The sequence below is a fragment of the Staurois parvus genome, unplaced genomic scaffold (assembly GCF_062004578.1).
Source record: "Staurois parvus isolate SC_StPar_1 unplaced genomic scaffold, SC_StPar_1.0 ptg003808l, whole genome shotgun sequence".
NCBI lineage: Eukaryota > Metazoa > Chordata > Amphibia > Anura > Ranidae > Staurois > Staurois parvus.
The window spans coordinates 43459-61074 of record NW_028321604.1 but is presented as its reverse complement, the minus strand read 5'-3'; the positions used below and the strand labels follow the sequence as shown (position 1 = coordinate 61074).

At 56.5% G+C, this 17616-nt stretch overlaps 1 long non-coding RNA gene across 1 annotated transcript; it reads left to right on the top strand.

The window, feature by feature from the left end:
- Positions 1 to 4750: 4750 nt before the first annotated feature.
- LOC149427398 (uncharacterized) lies at positions 4751 to 8067 on the top strand. Its single transcript, XR_016311291.1, has 2 exons — positions 4751 to 4848; positions 7677 to 8067. It is a non-coding gene; the product is annotated as an uncharacterized LOC149427398 (long non-coding RNA).
- The last annotated feature ends 9549 nt before the right edge of the window (positions 8068 to 17616 follow it).

The following is a 17616-nucleotide window of genomic DNA, read 5'->3' as shown; positions in this document are numbered from 1 at the left end:
GAGATATGAGGGGGGACAGGGCGGTATGAGGGGGGACAGGGCGGTATGAGGGGGGACAGGGAGATATGAGGGGGGACAGGGCGGTATGAGGGGGGACAGGGAGATATGAGGGGGGGACAGGGCGGTATGAGGGGGGGACAGGGAGATATGAGGGGGGGACAGGGCGGTATGAGGGGGGACAGGGTGGTATGAGGGGGGGCAGGGAGATATGAGGGGGGACAGGGAGATATGAGGGGGGGCAGGGAGAAATGAGGGGGGGACAGGGCGGTATGAGGGGGGACAGGGAGATATGAGGGGGGGAGAGGGCGGTATGAGGGGGGACAGGGAGATATGAGGGGGGACAGGGAGATATGAGGGAGGGAGAGGGCGGTATGAGGGGGGACAGGGAGAAATGAGGGGGGGACAGGGCGGTATGAGGGGGGGCAGGGAGATATGAGGGGGGACTGGGCGGTATGAGGGGGGGACAGGGAGATATGAGGGGGGGACAGGGCGGTATGAGGGGGGGCAGGGAGGTATGAGGGGGGGCAGGGCGGTATGAGGGGGGACAGGGAGATATGAGGGGGGGCAGGGCGGTATGAGGGGGGGACAGGGAGATATGAGGGGGGGACAGGGAGATATGAGGGGGGGACAGGGCGGTATGAGGGGGGGCAGGGAGATATGAGGGGGGGGACAGGGGGGTATGAGGGGGGACAGGGCGGTATGAGGGGGGACAGGGCGGCATTAGGGGGTGTGGTAGCTATGGGGGGGGACAGGGCGGCATTAGGGGGTGTGGTAGCTATGGGCGGGGGCAGGGCGGCATTAGGGGGTGTGGTAGCTATGGGGGGGCGGTCGCCATGACGTTTTTTCTATTGTACTAATCTCACCTCCGCGCATCCCAGCCGGCAGATATTTGAGGAGCCCCGCCCACAGTCCCACAATCTCCGCCCACAGTCCCACAATCACCGCCCTCAAATTCTCCGCCCACCCTCTTACATTCCCCGCCCATTGCTGTGACATTTTTAGTTCCCGCTCAACAGGAAGCCCCGCCTCCCCCGGGACCGCCGTCATCTGCAGGAGGACTCTGAGGAGCGGTATGGCGGGGATGGGGGGAGGGGATGTATTATATATATTGCCCTTTCCACACACATGAATTCTAACCCCTCCCCCTTCATAGGATTCCCCCTCAGAGGATTCCCCCCCTAACCCTCCATAGGGATTCCCCCTCCCCTCCCTCCCAAAGGATTCCCCCTCAGAGGATTCCCCCCTCCCCTCCCCCTCCATAGGATTCCCCCTCAGAGGATTCCCCCCTCCCCTCCCCCTCCATAGGATTCCCCCTCAGAGGATCCCCCCTCCCCCTCCATAGGATTTCCCCCCCCTCCCCCTCCATAGGATTCCCCCCTCCCCCTCCATAGGATTCCCCCCTCCCCCTCATAGGATCCCCCCCTCCCCCTCAGAGGATCCCCCCTTCCTGCCCTTGTTTGTGACCCGGCGCTGTGTTGCTCTGACAGTTGCGCGGTCGTGCAGCGCTGCACCTGGACGATTCCCCACCAATGATGATTAGATAATGTCGGCAATGCCGAGGACAACAATTCTGACTTTTTGCTATAAAACGTCCAGTAAAAAAAAATTAATTTCATCATAAATGTCTCCCGCTCCGTGTCTTCCCTCTAACATCCCGCTCCGTGTCTTCCCTCTAACATCCCGCTCCGTGTCTTCCCTCTAACATCCCGCTCCGTGTCTTCCCTGTCACATCCCGCTCCGTGTCTTCCCTCTAACACCCCGCTCCGTGTCTTCCCTCTAACATCCCGCTCCGTGTCTTCCCTCTAACATCCCGCTCCGTGTCTTCCCTCTAACATCCCGCTCCGTGTCTTCCCTCTAACATCCCGCTCCGTGTCTTCCCTCTAACATCCCGCTCCGTGTCTTCCCTCTAACATCCCGCTCCGTGTCTTCCCTGTCACATCCCGCTCCGTGTCTTCCCTCTAACATCCCGCTCCGTGTCTTCCCTCTCACATCCCGCTCCGTGTCTTCCCTCTAACACCCCGCTCCGTGTCTTCGCTGTCACACCCCGCTCCGTGTCTTCGCTGTCACACCCCGCTCCGTGTCTTCGCTGTCACACCCCGCTCCGTGTCTTCGCTGTCACACCCCGCTCCGTGTCTTCGCTGTCACACCCCGCTCCGTGTCTTCCCTCTCACACCCCGCTCCGTGTCTTCCCTGTCACACCCCGCTCCGTGTCTTCCCTGTCACACCCCGCTCCGTGTCTTCCCTGTCACACCCCGCTCCGTGTCTTCCCTGTCACACCCCGCTCCGTGTCTTCCCTGTCACACCCCGCTCCGTGTCTTCCCTGTCACACCCCGCTCCGTGTCTTCCCTGTCACACCCCGCTACGTGTCTTCCCTCTAACATCCTGCTCCGTGTCTTCCCTGTCACACCCCGCTCCGTGTCTTCCCTGTCACACCCCGCTCCGTGTCTTCGCTGTCACACCCCGCTCCGTGTCTTCGCTGTCACACCCCGCTCCGTGTCTTCGCTGTCACACCCCGCTCCGTGTCTTCCCTGTCACACCCCGCTCCGTGTCTTCCCTCTAACATCCCGCTCCGTGTCTTCCCTCTAACATCCCGCTCCGTGTCTTCCCTCTAACATCCCGCTCCGTGTCTTCCCTCTAACATCCCGCTCCGTGTCTTCCCTCTAACATCCCGCTCCGTGTCTTCCCTGTCACATCCCGCTCCGTGTCTTCCCTCTAACATCCCGCTCCGTGTCTTCCCTGTCACACCCCGCTCCGTGTCTTCCCTGTCACACCCCGCTCCGTGTCTTCCCTGTCACACCCCGCTCCGTGTCTTCCCTGTCACACCCCGCTCCGTGTCTTCCCTGTCACACCCCGCTCCGTGTCTTCCCTGTCACACCCCGCTCCGTGTCTTCCCTGTCACACCCCGCTCCGTGTCTTCCCTGTCACACCCCGCTCCGTGTCTTCCCTGTCACACCCCGCTCCGTGTCTTCCCTGTCACACCCCGCTCCGTGTCTTCCCTGTCACACCCCGCTCCGTGTCTTCCCTGTCACACCCCGCTCCGTGTCTTCCCTGTCACACCCGCTCCGTGTCTTCCCTGTCACACCCCGCTCCGTGTCTTCCCTGTCACCACCCCGCCTCCGTGTCTTCGCTGTCACACCCCGCTCCGTGTCTTCCGCTGTCACACCCCGCTCCGTGTCTTCCCTGTCACACCCCGCTCCGTGTCTTCGCTGTCACACCCCGCTCCGTGTCTTCGCTGTCACACCCCGCTCCGTGTCTTCGCTGTCACACCCAGCTCCGTGTCTTCGCTGTCACACCCAGCTCCGTGTCTTCGCTGTCACACCCAGCTCCGTGTCTTGCCTGTCACCCCCCGCTCCGTGTCTTGCCTGTCACACCCCGCTCCGTGTCTTGCCTGTCACACCCCGCTCCGTGTCTTGCCTGTCACACCCCGCTCCGTGTCTTGCCTGTCACACCCCGCTCCGTGTCTTGCCTGTCACACCCCGCTCCGTGTCTTGCCTGTCACACCCCGCTCCGTGTCTTGCCTGTCACACCCCGCTCCGTGTCTTGCCTGTCACACCCCGCTCCGTGTCTTCCCTGTCACACCCCGCTCCGTGTCTTCCCTGTCACACCCCGCTCCGTGTCTTCCCTGTCACACCCCGCTCCGTGTCTTCCCTGTCACACCCCGCTCCGTGTCTTCCCTGTCACACCCGACTGCGGGGGGGCATTCTGACACTGGGGGGGGGCATTCCGACACTGGGGGGGGGGGGGGAGATCCTGACACTGGGGGGGGGGAGATCCTGACACTGGGGGGGGGGGCATTCCGACACTGGGGGGGGGGACATCCTGACACTGGGGGGGGGGCATTCTGACACTGGGGGGGGGACATTCCGACACTGGGGGGGGGACATCCTGACACTGGGGGGGGGAACATTCTGACATGGGGGGGGGGGACTTGGTGTCGCTGACATCCCAGTGACACCAATACAGTGATAGTAGAAAGCCCCGACACTGTATTACAGGAAGGGGTGGACATGAGTGAGGGGCCATCGAAGGGTTACCTGTGTGCTGGGAGTGTTTCACTGTACGCATGCTGCTATGCAGAGCCATACAAAGCAGTGTGCCGGAGCTGACGGGAGAGATCCGTGTTGTTTACATTCTGCCCCCCCCCCTTCCCTGTCAGTGTTCCTCGGCGATCGCTGGATGCCAGTGGGGAATCTCCACCCGGGACCCGGTGATTGACAGCTGTAGCCACCAATGGCAGCGCTGTTAGGGCGGGGTGTGCTCACACGTGTGTGCCCTCTACCTGGACATGCCAAGTCACATATGTACACACACACGTGTGTACTTCTCCTATGGGGTGGCAGGGAAGACCACGAAGAGGAAATGGCAGAATCTGCTGCTGGGGACACACAACCTGGAGAAGACATCGTTTCCCCGTTGCCCTGAGCAACCTCCTGAGCTGTGATTGGTTGTTGGGGGCGGTGTGCTCCTTCCCAGACATCAGCCTGATCTCGGTGTCAGGGAATTCTGAGCGCTGCGGGGGGGGGGGGGGGGGGGGGCGGAGATCTCTGCTGCAAATTGTGATTTTCAGATGGAGTTGTCCTTTGTATGCGATATAGTCGCCGTGACAAGTTTTGGGGGCGGGCCCTTCCCCTCCTGGGGGGCGGGGGATTCCCTCCCCCCACTGTTACAACTTCTGATATGTGCGGGAAGCACACGGGAACACGGGATGGGAGAATGGCGCTAATGCTCCACCATCTTGGATCTGTTCGCAGGCGAGCAATGGAAGATCCGGACAGAGAGGAGGAGCGGGGCCCCCCACCCAGGAGGACGAGGAATAATGCGACCAGAACAAGGACGAGGAAAAGAGAGGTGAGGGGGGGGGGCTCCTGCCTGGGTATCTTCTCCAGCCACAGTCCTTACGGTGCGACAGGTCGGCACGTGCCGGCGAAATCACACACATGTACGTCATTGTACCTGCTCAGGGGCCACAGTGCACACCCCCCTCCCCCACCGGACACAGCGGATTGCAGATCCTGGTACTTGGGGTCCAGCGATCATGTGATCACTATGTGGTCACATGATCACAACGTCAACAAAGCTGTTATGAATGAATTCATTGTTGACTATGCTGTGATTGGCCCACAGCTATCACATGCTACCTAGTTCAGTCACAGCACCCTGTACCATGTGGTTATCTGTAGTTAATCACAGCGGCCATGATTTGCCCACAGCTATCACATGCTACCTAGGCCAGTCACAGCACCCTGTACCATGTGGTTATCTGTAGTTAATCACAGCGGCCATGATTTGCCCACAGCTATCACATGCTACCTAGGCCAGTCACAGCACCCTGTACCATGTGGTTAGCTGGTGTCAATCACACAGCCGTGATTGGCCCACAGCTGTCGCATGCTACCTAGGCCAGTTACAGCATCCTGTACCATGTGGTTAGCTGGTGTCAATCACTGCGGCCGTAATTGGCCCACAGCTATCACATGATACCTAGGCCGGTCCCAGCACCCTGTACCATGTGGTTAGCTGGTGTCAATCACTGCGGCCGTAATTGGCCCACAGCTATCACATGATACCTAGGCCGGTCACAGCACCCTGTACCATGTGGTTAGCTGGTGTCAATCACTGCGGCCGTAATTGGCCCACAGCTATCACATGATACCTAGGCCGGTCACAGCACCCTGTACCATGTGGTTAGCTGGTGTCAATCACAGCGGCCGTAATTGGCCCACAGCTATCACATGATACCTAGGCCGGTCACAGCACCCTGTACCATGTGGTTAGCTGGTGTCAATCACTGCGGCCGTGACTGGTTAACCCATTCATGACTGACAGCTGAAAACTTTGCTGTTACAGTGATCTTCATTGTAACAGCAAAGTGTGAAAAAAACTCCTTGATCCCCGCCCCAGAGTAGTACGGTGTTACTATGGTGATACTGGACTACTCTCATGAAAGTATGTAAAAAAATGTAAAAAAGACCAAAATATATTAATTTTTATTTAAATAAATAATTATTTTCTTTACTTCCTGTCACAAGTCGGTGTCCCTGATCACGGCTACACCAGTCATATGATGGCGCTGTTCTGCGCTGGGGGCGGGATGGGAAAAAAGCTAATTTTATTACATTTCTTAATTTTAAAAAAAATACAACTTCAAAAAACTCACCACACCTCTTACTAAACACATACTTTCAAAAGAGGGGTCATTTGGGGGGATTTGTACCGTCCTGACATTTGGGGGGATTTGTACCGTCCTGACATCTGGGGGGATTTGTACCGTCCTGACATTTGGGGGGATTTGTACCGTCCTGACATTTGGGGGGATTTGTACCGTCCTGACATTTGGGGGGGATTTGTAATTGATTTGAAATCCAGACTCCTCAGACCCGGCAACGTTGCTCCAATCTTCTATTGTCTAATTTTGGTGAGCTTGTGCAAATTGTAGCCTCCATTTCCTGTTCTCAGCTGACAGGAGTGGCACCGGTGTGGTCTTCTGCTGACAGGAGTGGCATCCAGCGTGATCTTCTGCTGACAGGAGTGGCATCCAGCGTGGTCTGCTGACAGGAGTGGCATCCGGCGTGGTCTTCTGCTGACAGGAGTGGCACCCGGCGTGGTCTTCTGCTGACAGGAGTGGCACCCGGCGTGGTCTTCTGCTGACAGGAGTGGCACCCGGCGTGGTCTTCTGCTGACAGGAGTGGCACCCGGCGTGGTCTTCTGCTGACAGGAGTGGCACCCGGCGTGGTCTTCTGCTGACAGGAGTGGCACCCGGCGTGGTCTTCTGCTGACAGGAGTGGCACCCGGCGTGGTCTTCTGCTGACAGGAGTGGCACCCGGCGTGGTCTTCTGCTGACAGGAGTGGCACCCGGCGTGGTCTTCTGCTGACAGGAGTGGCACCCGGCGTGGTCTTCTGCTGACAGGAGTGGCACCCGGCGTGGTCTTCTGCTGACAGGAGTGGCACCCGGCGTGGGTTTCTGCTGACAGGAGTGGCAGCCGGTGTGGTCTTCTGCTGACAGTAGTGGCACCCGGTGTGGTCTTCTGCTAACAGTAGTGGCACCCGGTGTGGTCTTTTGCTGACAGGAGTGGCACCCGGTGTGGTCTTCTGCTGACAGTAGTGGCACCCGGTGTGGTCTTCTGCTGACAGGAGTGGCAGCCGATGTGGTCTTCTGCTGACAGGAGTGGCACCCGTTGTGGTCTTCTGCTGACAGGAGTGGCACCCGGTGTGGTCTTCTTGTGACAGGACTGCACCCGGTGTGGTCTGCTGACAGGAATGGCCCCTGGTGGGGTCTTCTGCTGACAGGAGTGGCACCCGGTGTGGTCTTCTGCTGACAGGAGTGGCTCCCGGTGTGATCTTCTGCTGCTGTAGCCCATCTGCTTCAAGGTTGGACGTGTTGTGCGTTCAGAGATGGTATTCTGCATACCTTGGGTGTAACGAGGGGTTATTGGAGTTCCTGTTGTCTTTCTATCATCTGGACCCAGTCTGCCCATCCTCCTCTGACATCAACAAGGCATTTTCCTCCACACAACTGCCACTCACTGGATATTTTCTCCTTTTCGGACCATTCTCTGTAAACTCTAGAGATGGTTGTGCAGGAAAATCCCTGGAGATCAGCAGTTTTTGAACTACTTAGACCAGCCCGTCTGGCACCAACAGCCACGTTCAGTCACTTAAATCCCCTTTCTTCTCAGTTTGAACTTCAGCAAGTCGTCTTCACCACGTCTAGATGCCTAAATGCATTGAGGTGCTGCCAGGTGATTGGCTGATCAGCAATTTGTGTGACGGAGCCATTGGACAGGTGGACCTATAAAGTGGCCGGTGTATATCTGCTTCTCTGCAGTCAGTATACAGCGGAATATTCATCGCGCACAGGACCGACGCGTTCCACGCAGCTCGCCTCCTCGGGATCCGCGCTCAGACTTTGATGACATCACACAAATATCTGCCAAATCAGTTCTAGGTAAGGGGTGCCCTCGCCCCTCCTACTTATATATACATTTAGGGGCAACCCAAGAAAGGAATTATACAAAAAAGTTATAAAAAAGTTTACATTTTATTTCAAAAATAAAAAACATCCCCATATGTGACTACTAAAAACATTGTTGCTGTATATATATATATACTGTGGTACCTCTGGTACTTCCCGGGAATATCCGATCGCCTCTCGGGGGGTCAGGAAGGAACGTTTCCCCTGCAGGAGGAGATCGGATCGTGCTTTGCTGGGTTTTCTGCCTTCCTCTGGATCCACTGTGGGGGGAGGATTGTGGCTTTTTATTTACCGTATTTGCCGGCGTATAAGACGACTTTTCAACCCCTGAAAATCTTCTGAAAAGTCGGGGGTCGTCTTATACGCCGGTATACGGCGAGCCGGTGTCAGGGCGGCACTTTTTCCAGGGGCGGTGTCCTGTGGACAGAGGGGCTGCTGTACCTTACCTGGCTCCGGTCCCACGATGATCCGGTCCAGGAAGCGTGACTGCTCCTTCGTTCAGTTCGGCCGCGCGATGGTCGCGCGGCCGCTCGGCTCCGCCTCCTCACCGGTGATTGGGCGCCAGCGCACACAGGCGACCAATCACCGGCGAGGAGGCGGAGCCGAACGGCCCCGCGAAAATCAAGCTGCCGAACTGAAAGAAGGCGCAGCCACTCCTCTCCCCCACTGACACTAACGATGGGGCACTATTCCTCCTCCCCACTGACACCAATGATGGGGCACTATTCCTCCTTCCCACTGACACCAATGATGGGGCACTATTCCTCCTTCCCACTGACACCAATGATGGGGCACTATTCCTCCTCCCCACTGACACCAATGATGGGGCACTATTCCTGCCACTGACACCAATGATGGGGCACTATTCCTCCCACTGACACCAATGATGGGGCACTATTCCTCTCACTGACACCAATGATGGGGCACTATTCCTGCCACTGACACCAATGATGGGGCACTATTCCTCCCACTGACACCAATGATGGGGCACTATTCCTCCCACTGACACCAATGATGGGGCACTATTCCTCCCACTGACACCAATGATGGGGCACTATTCCTCCCACAAACACCAATGATGGGGCACTATTCCTCCCCCACTGACACCAATGATGGGGCACTATTCCTCCCACAGACACCAATGATGGGGCACTATTCCTCCCCCACTGACACCAATGATGGGGCACTATTCCTCCCCCACTGACACCAATGATGGGGCACCATTCCTCCTCCCCACTGACACCAATGATGGGGCACTATTCCTCCCCCACTGACACCAATGATGGGGCACTATTCCTCCCACTGACACCAATGATGGGGCACCATTCCTCCCCCACTGACACCAATGATGGGGCACCATTCCTCCCCCACTGACACCAATGATGGGGCACCATTCCTCCCCCACTGACACCAATGATGGGGCACCATTCCTCCCCCACTGACACCAATGATGGGGCACCATTCCTCCCCCACTGACACCAGTGACGGGGCACCATTCCTCCCCCACCGACACCAATGATGGGGCACTATTCCTCCCCCACTGACACCAATGATGGGGCACTATTCCTCCCCCACTGACACCAACGATGGGGCACTATTCCTCCTCCCCACTGACACCAACAATGGGACACTATTCCTCCTCCCCACTGACACCAATGATGGGGCACTATTCCTCCCACTGACACCAACGATGGGGCACTATTCCTCCTCCCCACTGACACCAATGATGGGGCACTATTCCTCCCACTGACACCAATGATGGGGCACTATTCCTCCCACTGACACCAATGATGGGGCACTATTCCTCCCACTGACACCAATGATGGGGCACTATTCCTCCCACTGACACCAATGATGGGGCACTATTCCTCCCACTGACACCAATGATGGGGCACTATTAGTGTCAATGGGAGGAATCATGCCCCATCATTGGTGTCAGTGGGGGGAATAGTGCCCATCATTGGTGTCAGTGGGAGGAATAGTGCCCCATCATTGGTGTCAGTGGGGGGAATAGTGCCCCATCATTGGTGTCAGTGGGGGGAATAGTGCCCCATCATTGGTGTCAGTGGGGGGAATAGTGTCCCATCATTGGTGTCAGTGGGAGGAATAGTGTCCCATCATTGGTGTCAGTGGGGGGAATAGTGCCCCATCATTGGTGTCAGTGGGGGGAATAGTGCCCCATCATTGGAATACCATATTGAAATCAAATCTGATGTTTTTTCATTTTTATTTGGTGTGTGTTGGAAGAGGGGTCGTCTTATACGCCGGCAAATACGGTATGTAACTCCACACGGGATAACAACACACAAGTCTGACAAAAAAAGGAGGTGGAAGAGAAAACTACGATGAGTATGGTCAGTGAATGCCTGAACGATTAATTTAGTCAGCTAAATCGATTGAATCGCAGTGCCTCCAGTATAAAAAAACGATTTGTAAAATTAATTTAACTGACTTAATGAACTATTGTGAGGTAACTTCTAGCCAAGCAAACATGAAGAACACAAATGAGATCGGTGTGAGGATGGGCTGGAGATCATTATATAAATTATTGGGTGTAGAATTATAACTTTTTTTTTTTTTAATGGTTGAACTGGATGGACTTTTGTCTTTTTTTCAGCCAGACTAACTATGTAACCTCGGTTTACGAATTTAATTCGTTCTGCGGGACGTTTCGTATTGTGAAAAATTCGTAAAACCGTTTCCCATAGTAATGCATTGAAAACCAATTAATCCGTTCCGGAGGTCAGAGAAAAGTCAAAAAAGTATTTTATCCGTTCAACACTCTATAAAGTGCACTTTGAAGGCATAAATACTGTACGGGGACGTGATTAACACATTTCCGGAATGGCTCCAAAACTCAATGCAAAAACCCCTCCGACACCTCCACCCGCGTACTACCCACAGACTCCAGCATGCATGGGGGGCGCTATAAACCTCCCAGGCACAATGCATTCTGGGGAAACTTGCTTTGTATTGCGAAAAGAATTTGTAAATCCATTGAAAACCAATAAAACCGTTCCAGAGGTCAGAGAAAAGGAAAAAAGAAAGTCTTCTCTGTTCAAAACTCTTTATAAAGTGCACTTTATCCCCTCGCCTACCGGGCACTTCTACCCCCTCCCTGCCTACCGGGCACTTCTACCCCCTTCCTGCCTACAGGGCACTTCTACCCCCTTCCTGCCTACAGGGCACTTCTACCCCCTTCCTGCCTACCGGGCACTTCTACCCCCTTCCTGCCTACAGGGCACTTCTACCCCCTTCCTGCCTACAGGGCACTTCTACCCCCTTCCTGCCTACAGGGCACTTCTACCCCCTCCCTGCCTACAGGACACTTCTACCCCCTTCCTGCCTACAGGGCACTTATGCCCCCTCCCTGCCTACCGGGCACTTATGCCCCCTCCCTGCCTACCGGGCACTTATGCCCCCTCCCTGCCTACCGGGCACTTATGCCCCCTCCCTGCCTACCGGGCACTTCTACCCCCTCCCTGCCTACAGGGCACTTCTACCCCCTCCCTGCCTACCGGGCACTTATGCCCCCTCCCTGCCTACAGGGCACTTCTACCCCCTCCCTGCCTACAGGGCACTTCTACCCCCTCCCTGCCTACCGGGCACTTATGCCCCCTCTCTGCCTACAGGGCACTTATGCCCCCTCCCTGCCTACAGGGCACTTATGCCCCCTCCCTGCCTACCGGGCACTTCTACCCCCTCCCTGCCTACCAGGCACTTCTACCCCCTCCCTGCCTACAGGGCACTTATGCCCCCTCCCTGCCTACCGGGCACTTCTACCCCCTTCCTGCCTACCGGGCACTTATGCCCCCTCCCTGCCTACAGGACACTTATGCCCCCTCCCTGCCTACCGGGCACTTCTGCCCCCTTCCTGCCTACCGGGCACTTATGCCCCCTCCCTGCCTACCGGGCACTTCTACCCCCTCCCTGCCTACCGGGCACTTATGCCCCCTCCCTGCCTACCGGGCACTTATGCCCCCTCCCTGCCTACCAGGCACTTCTACCCCCTTCCTGCCTACCGGACACTTCTACCCCCTCCCTGCCCACCGGGCACTTCTACCCCCTTCCTGCCCACCGGGCACTTCTACCCCCTTCCTGCCTACCGGGCACTTCTACCCCCTTCCTGCCTACAGGGCACTTCTACCCCCTTCCTGCCTACCGGACACTTCTACCCCCTTCCTGCCTACAGGGCACTTCTACCCCCTTCCTGCCTACAGGGCACTTATGCCCCCTCCCTGCCTACCGGGCACTTATGCCCCCTCCCTGCCTACCGGGCACTTATGCCCCCTCCCTGCCTACCGGGCACTTATGCCCCCTCCCTGCCTACCGGGCACTTCTACCCCCTCCCTGCCTACAGGGCACTTCTACCCCCTCCCTGCCTACCGGGCACTTATGCCCCCTCCCTGCCTACAGGGCACTTCTACCCCCTCCCTGCCTACAGGGCACTTCTACCCCCTCCCTGCCTACCGGGCACTTATGCCCCCTCCCTGCCTACCGGGCACTTATGCCCCCTCCCTGCCTACCGGGCACTTCTACCCCCTCCCTGCCTACAGGGCACTTCTACCCCCTCCCTGCCTACCGGGCACTTATGCCCCCTCCCTGCCTACAGGGCACTTCTACCCCCTCCCTGCCTACAGGGCACTTCTACCCCCTTCCTGCCTACCGGGCACTTATGCCCCCTCCCTGCCTACAGGACACTTCTACCCCCTCCCTGCCTACAGGACACTTCTACCCCCTTCCTGCCTACAGGGCACTTCTACCCCCTCCCTGCCTACCGGGCACTTATGCCCCCTCTCTGCCTACAGGGCACTTATGCCCCCTCCCTGCCTACAGGGCACTTATGCCCCCTCCCTGCCTACCGGGCACTTCTACCCCCTCCCTGCCTACAGGGCACTTATGCCCCCTCCCTGCCTACCGGGCACTTCTCCCCCTTCCTGCCTACCGGGCACTTATGCCCCCTCCCTGCCTACAGGGCACTTATGCCCCCTCCCTGCCTACCGGGCACTTCTACCCCCTTCCTGCCTACCGGGCACTTATGCCCCCTCCCTGCCTACCGGGCACTTCTACCCCCTTCCTGCCTACCGGGCACTTATGCCCCCTCCCTGCCTACCGGGCACTTCTACCCCCTTCCTGCCTACCGGGCACTTATGCCCCCTCCCTGCCTACCGGGCACTTCTCCCCCTTCCTGCCTACAGGACACTTATGCCCCCTCCCTGCCTACCGGGCACTTCTCCCCCTTCCTGCCTACCGGGCACTTATGCCCCCTCCCTGCCTACAGGGCACTTATGCCCCCTCCCTGCCTACCGGGCACTTCTACCCCCTTCCTGCCTACCGGGCACTTATGCCCCCTCCCTGCCTACCGGGCACTTCTACCCCCTTCCTGCCTACCGGGCACTTATGCCCCCTCCCTGCCTACCGGGCACTTCTACCCCCTTCCTGCCTACCGGGCACTTATGCCCCCTCCCTGCCTACAGGACACTTATGCCCCCTCCCTGCCTACCGGGCACTTCTACCCCCTTCCTGCCTACCGGGCACTTATGCCCCCTCCCTGCCTACCGGGCACTTCTACCCCCTCCCTGCCTACCGGGCACTTATGCCCCCTCCCTGCCTACCGGGCACTTATGCCCCCTCCCTGCCTACCAGGCACTTCTACCCCCTTCCTGCCTACCGGACACTTCTACCCCCTCCCTGCCCACCGGGCACTTCTACCCCCTTCCTGCCTACAGGACACTTCTACCCCCTTCCTGCCCACCGGGCACTTCTACCCCCTTCCTGCCTACCGGGCACTTCTACCCCCTTCCTGCCTACAGGGCACTTCTACCCCCTTCCTGCCTACAGGACACTTCTACCCCCTTCCTGCCTACAGGACACTTCTACCCCCTTCCTGCCTACCGGGCACTTCTACCCCCTTCCTGCCTACCGGGCACTTCTACCCCCTTCCTGCCTACAGGGCACTTCTACCCCCTTCCTGCCTACAGGGCACTTCTACCCCCTTCCTGCCTACAGGGCACTTCTACCCCCTTCCTGCCCACCGGGCACTTCTACCCCCTTCCTGCCCACCGGGCACTTCTACCCCCTTCCTGCCTACAGGACACTTCTACCCCCTTCCTGCCTACAGGACACTTCTACCCCCTTCCTGCCTACAGGACACTTCTACCCCCTTCCTGCCTACAGGGCACTTCTACCCCCTTCCTGCCTACAGGGCACTTCTACCCCCTTCCTGCCTACAGGGCACTTCTACCCCCTTCCTTCCTGCCTACAGGGCACTTCTACCCCCTTCCTGTCTAGGCCTGTTTTCAGCTTTCAGCGCTGTCACACTTTGAATGGCAATTGTGCGGTCATGCAGCACTGGACCAATATGACATTTTTATCATTTTTTGGAGACAGATAGAGCTTTATTTTGGTGGTATTTCATCACCTCGGGGGGTTTTATTTTTTGCTAAACAAACCAAAAACAACTGAAAATTTTGAAAAAAAAAACAAACCTTTTTTCTTAGTTTTTGCTATAAAATTTTGTAAATAAGTGGTTTTTCTCCTTCACTGATGTGCGCTAATGAGGCTGCACTGATGGGCACTGATAGGCTGCACTGATGGGCATTGATAGGTGGCACTGATGAGGAGACACTGGTAGGTGGCACTGATGGGCATTGACAGGCATCACTGATGGGCACTGAAAGGCAGCACTTATATATGGCACTGATAGGCGGTACTGACTGGCACTGATAGGTAACACTGATTGGCAGCACTGATAGGTGGCACTGACTGGCATTGTTAGGTGGCACTGAAAGGCAGCTCAGATGGGCACTGATAGGTGGCATTGATGAGCACTGATGGACACTGGCAGGTGGCACTGCTGGGGTAGATGTCCCCTCCGAGGAATGCCGATTACTGTCTCTCCGCTCCTCTCCTCTGTCAGTGTGACGGCTCGTGAGCAGAGAAATGCCGATAACCGGCATTTCCCTATTTACATGCGATCGCTGTGATTGGACACAGCTGATCACATGACTGACATCTTCGGCTCTTTCTGTGATCGGTGATCCGCTGTAACCGAAGGACACAGCGCACCACCGATCGCCGCGCTGCGCTCTCCCGGACGTCGTATGACTGCTTCCCAGAACAAGAGAACCGCCTTGCACCCGTCATCACCTTATATGGCGGGTGGGAGGCGGTTAAAGGCACGGGGGCGGTGCTATAAACCTCCCAGGTGCAATGCATCCTGGGGAAACTTGCTTCGCATTGCAAAAAAAGTTGGTAAACCGAGATGTTATTTTCAGTGGATTTTCATCTGTAAACCGAAAATGACGTAAACGGCGGCGTTGGTAGACCGCGGTGCGCCGGTATATATATATGATCACATGACTCCTCGTGCAGCAAGGAGGACGTTCTATACAATGTGCTACATCCAGGATTCCTCTGCAGGGGATGTCATCCCACATCTCATCCTGTCACCGGGGGGAATCCTACGCGTCTTCCTCAGGGAAGTTCCACGCCGTGATAGAATATAACAAACTTTATAGAGAGCGCACAAGAGCTCCGCCCCCAGGACTCCTCCTTCTGTAACTGCAACACAGACAGTCCTCATCACTGACCGTCCAATAGAAAATCTCCCGCTGTCAGCGCTGCCGGCCGCTTCTCTACACAACTTCCTGGATTCCCAGCATGCTTTGCAGCTTCTCCATTTCTAAGTACTACATCTCCCATGGTACCTTGCTGACTCCTGTACTGACCCCGCCTCCTGAAGCTCCTCCCCTCAGAAGCCGGGCTCTGTGGAATGTGGGACACGGCAGTGCCTGCTCACAGGGCAGAGTGACTCCGTGTCCCAGAATTCCAGGAAGGAGATGGGGGGATCTTCATGAAGGAAGTCGTCAGGATGGTTCGGAGTCGTTCAGTCAAGCCGATCGTCTCTCTATCACCGCAGACTCTGTGATCCTTGCCCTGCCGCCATTACTACAGAGATAGGACAGATACTAAATACACACATTGCAGATTTACTGGTTTTATTTATTACATTTCTTCAGTTACTTCCTGGTTTCCATGCCTAGGCAAATGATGTCATACATCCCAGGAGTCTTCAGGAGGGAGGGTTCTCATCTCAGCTGATTCCTGAGCTAAGGGCAGATGGATTCCAGGAATTAAATGCTACATGAATCATCTGCCCTTACTCAAGATGGCCACTGCCAGAAATGTGAGGGGGGAGCTTTTCAAAACGATTTATCAGCAAAATAAAGCATGGAGGGATGGAGACATGGATGGAGGGATGGAGACATGGATGGAGGGATGGAGACATGGATGGAGGGATGGAGACATGGATGGAGGGATGGAGACATGGATGGAGGGATGGAGACATGGATGGAGGGATGGAGACATAGATGGATGGAGACATGGATGGAGGGATGGAGACATGGATGGAGGGATGGAGACATGGATGGAGGGATGGAGACATAGATGGATGGAGACATGGATGGAGGGATGGAGACATGGATGGAGGGATGGAGGGAGGGATGGAGACATGGATGGAGACATGGATGGATGGAGACATGGATGGATGGAGACATGGATGGATGGAGACATGGATGGAGGGATGGAGACATGGATGGATGGAGACATGGATGGAGGGATGGAGACATGGATGGAGGGATGGAGACATGGATGGAGTGATGGAGACATGGATGGAGTGATGGAAACATGGATGGAGTGATGGAGACAGGGATGGAGATATGGATGGAGGGATGGAGACATGGATGGAGTGATGGAGACATGGATGGAGTGATGGAGACATGGATGGAGTGATGGAGACAGGGATGGAGGGATGGAGACATGGATGGAGGGATGGAGACATGGATGGAGACATGGATGGAGGGATGGAGACAGGGATGGAGTGATGGAGACATGGATGGAGTGATGGAGACATGGATGGAGTGATGGAGACATGGATGGAGTGATGGAGACATGGATGGAGTGATGGAGACAGGGATGGAGACATGGATGGAGTGATGGAGACATGGATGGAGTGATGGAGACATGGATGGAGTGATGGAGACATGGATGGAGTGATGGAGACATGGATGGAGTGATGGAGACATGGATGGAGTGATGGAGACAGGGATGGAGACATGGATGGAGTGATGGAGACATGGATGGAGTGATGGAGACATGGATGGAGTGATGGAGACATGGATGGAGTGATGGATGGAGGGATGGAGACAGGGATGGAGATATGGATGGAGGGATGGAGATATGGATGGAGGGATGGAGACATGGATGGAGTGATGGAGACATGGATGGAGTGATGGAGACATGGATGGAGTGATGGAGACAGGGATGGAGATATGGATGGAGGGATGGAGACATGGATGGAGTGATGGAGACAGGGATGGAGATATGGATGGAGGGATGGAAACATGGATGGAGGGATGGAGACATGGATGGAGGGATGGAGACATGGAGGGAGGGATGGAGACAGAGATGGATGGATGGAGACATGGATGGAGTGATGGAGACAGGGATGGAGATATGGATGGAGGGATGAAAACATGGATGGAGGGATGGAGACATGGGGGGAGGGATGGAGACATGGATGGAGGGATGGAGACATGGATGGATGGATGGAGACATGGAGGGAGGGATGGAGACATGGATGG